A 3,900-nucleotide genomic window follows, 5' to 3' on the forward strand; every position below is an offset into this window, starting at 1 on the left:
TCTAATGACGCGGCGGGGGCAGAGACCTTGCAAACGGTAAACATTGCCGACATGTTACAAATGCTAATGAAACAAAACGCAGAAAATATGGCAACCATAAGGAAACAGAACGCCGAAAACATGGCAACCTTAAAGGCACAATTAGAGACACAAAATGAACAGTTAAAAACACAAAATGACGAAATCAAATCTGATCTCATAGCAATCAAGATAGGTAATGACACTTTGTGTAAACGTGTGGAACTTATAGACGCCACACTGACCAAACAGATGACCGAACTCAGTACTAAATTTTCCCAGCTTAATACGAGACAAGAAAAGACTACAACTGACGTAGCACTTTTACAGACACAAGTAAAAAACCTTAATGTCACGTGTGAAGTTCTTACTGAACAAATTCAAACATATCCTTCAGTACATGACAGCCTTGAAAAACGAATTACTGACGTACAGAATAAATTTGACAATGTTGAACAACACCTGACTGACATCTTACAATCAGATGCCACAGCTCATTTTCAAAATATTAATAAAGAATTTCATGATTGGGTTGAGAACAAAGACAAACATTTTGATAGATGCTTACGTGAAAATTTACCAACAATTGTGCACGACTCCGTAGCGCAATACATTACTAATAACAAACAGCTGATCAGTGACGCAGTACAATCCGTCACTGCACCCATGAGACAATTCACCGATCAACTACAGTCTGAATGTAACGAAAATATCAGTCAAAATGTACAGTTCAGAAACCAATATACATTCGAGTATGATACACACATTCCGCACACGACAAATACACAAGAACAAAACACACCACGACTACAACACATACCACGATGTGGAAACACAAACACAAGCTATTATCATGGTAAACCACAGCAACATTATCGTAATTACTCGTCAGCTGAACATACCAGTAATTACAGTGGAATAAATCCATATCACAATGCGAAGGAAGATGAAAGCTTAATGAAACACAGGCAATTTCAGATTTTTATCCCAGAAAAACGAACCATTCATCCGGTGATTTTTCTTAAATCTTTTAGTAACGCATTTCCACGCACTTGGAGTGACCGGAAAAAGATTTCATATATTGTCGGTTACATCCAAGGCGATGCAGCTGTCTGGGCATACAGTCAAGCTGACGTATGTACCATGTACAGTGAGTTTGAGCGTGCTTTTCTGAACAAATTCTGGTCGCAATCCGTCCAGGAGCGACTCAGAAGACAAATTTTAGAACCTGAAACTTTTAACAGTAAAAATGGTAACTTACGCAGATATTTTGAAAAATACTTGAACATGGGACATTTTTTAGACGAACCAGTCGCAACGCGTGATATACTCCGTGCGTTGAAGGCCAAATTGCCTTTCAACATTAAAGAAAAACTCCTACATATCCCGGATGACGATTCAGATTATTTTTTAACAGCTTTAGATTCGGTTGACATGTTACTTGAAGATCAGCGCTTCGCGCGGCAAAACAGCAGCCACAATGTTTACACTAGTGGTATGCAAAACATGCAGGCTTGCCAACTCAATTCTGGCGCGCCCACAGTTGGATACGCGGTACAACAAAAACAGCAAACTCACATGCCGTCTCAGTACGGAAATCAAAATCAGCACGCGTATTCCAATACAAACAATAGTTACAACAGTAATAACATTTCATGCGGCAATCCATACAAAAGGCACCGCGGTAATAACTACAACGGTAACAACGGATACAAAGGTAATAACAAAAACACAAACAGAAATAGAAATAATAATAACTACGAGCCAAGACAGCATCAAGGTTGGACTCGTAACGATCAGTACTTTCATTCAAACTCTGCTTTACCACAGCAGCCACCAGGACAAAATTGGAGCATACCTTACGACCGACAGGTAAGTTATAATGCGCAACAGCAACAACAACCGCAAAAGTTTGGAGATCATAATAGGCAATATCCGAATGTGAATATAATAGAAATGACACCTGATGCACAACCTCAATCTGTGTCAGTACCTAGTACAAATGATAATCCAACAAACTAGAAACAGTCACTACTTTGCCCCAGGTCGTGGCTGAAGAATTCTTGGGGGGCGACTTCAATGTTAATCAGTTATTTGACACCACACTTGAACAACAGAATAATGATATGCCGAGTAATTCTAAACAAAAACTACCTGTTTTATTTATAAGATACAACCACAATAACAATATATCAGATGAACTTTTACAAGACAGTACACAATGTCGTTTAAACACAAATGAAATTGTTTTAGCATCTACTACTGGTGTAGTAGGTGGGATACCAACTACTATTATCCTAGATACAGGTGCAGCTGTGAGCGTTTTGTCTTTTAATTTCTATAAAAAGATGTGTGAATTGGAACCTGTGCCTGAGTTTCCTGCCCAAAACTGTAAAATAACTACTGCACTAGGTAATAAGTCATGTAGGGTTACGAAGCAAGTTTTTGTAAACGTTAAAATAGGTAATGGAACCGTACAATGGCCATTCCTGGTTGTACAAAACCTTGTGACAAATTGCATATTAGGAATAGATATTATGAGCGAGAAGGACTGCATTATACTCTTCTCCAAAGGTAAATGTATTTTAAATGATAAAGGCAGTGTAATTATTATTGATTTGGACAGGAGAACTCTAAAGCATGACAAACACTGTACAGGGTACAAGGTTCAGTTAGTACTTGACAATGACATTCAAGACATGCAAACACACTCATCTGACACAGAGATAATGGACTTGAAAACATTGCTTGATCATAAGATAAGTGAAGCTACAGCTCTCAGTGTACATGAACGTATAAAACTACAGGAAGTGTTATCCAAATATTTACAAGTTTTTACCAAACGATTAGGTGTTATCAACATGTATGTGTACAAGATTGAAGTTAAGCCTCACAAGATCTTCTACCATAAGACATATAATGTACCGTTATCTCAACGACCTGCTGTGTGGCAAGAATTAAAACAAATGTTAGACTGGAAGGTCATTGAACCATCCACCTCACCTTATTGTAGTCCTCTACTTGTTGTCAAAAAATCAAATGGAAGCATTAGGTTAGTGTTAGACGCACGAGCTATTAATGAAATAATTTTACCGGTTCACACAAAACTTGAAAATTTAGAAGAGCATTTACAGAAATTTCTAGATGCAAAATATTTTTCCACAATAGATCTCGCTAATTCGTTTTGGCAGGTGGGTATCACTCCTGATTCTCGGAAATATACTGCATTTATGTTCGGGGGGCGAACCTATCAGTTTTGTGTTCTACCCTTCGGACTGAATGTCAGCTCTGGGGTATTCATTACAGCCCTGGATACCGTGCTTGGCGACGATTTAGTTGAGACAGTCACACACTATGTAGATGATATACTGATAGCTACACAATCTTGGAATGAACACGTTGACACACTTCAAAGAATTTTAGAAAAATTTGCACAAGCTGGAGTCACAGCCAACCTAAGAAAATCAAAATTTGGTTGCAGTGAGATAAAGTATTTAGGACATATCATTAATTCACAGGGCATACGTCCGGATCCCAGTAAATTAGATGCTATCAGAAACTTTCCTAGCCCTCGAACTAAAAAGCAGTTAAAATCATTCCTTGGGCTATGTTCATTTTTCAGACGTTTTTTGCCACAACCACTTTTGAACAGTAAACATCTGCTAAATCTACTCAGAAAGAATTAAGTTTGGATCTGGTCGGAACAGTGCCAGAATGACTTTAATACAATTAAACATGCTTTAGTGAATGCTAACATATTGAGCCATCCAGATTTCAATTTAGATTTTTGTATGACTTGTGACGCTTCACGTACTGGCTTGGGCTGTTGCTTATTTCAAGTTGTAAAGAATAAAGAGGAGGAACAGATAAGAATTATTGGGT

The sequence above is a fragment of the Schistocerca serialis genome, chromosome 4, assembly GCF_023864345.2.
Source record: "Schistocerca serialis cubense isolate TAMUIC-IGC-003099 chromosome 4, iqSchSeri2.2, whole genome shotgun sequence".
In the NCBI taxonomy this organism is placed as follows: Eukaryota; Metazoa; Arthropoda; class Insecta; order Orthoptera; family Acrididae; genus Schistocerca; species Schistocerca serialis.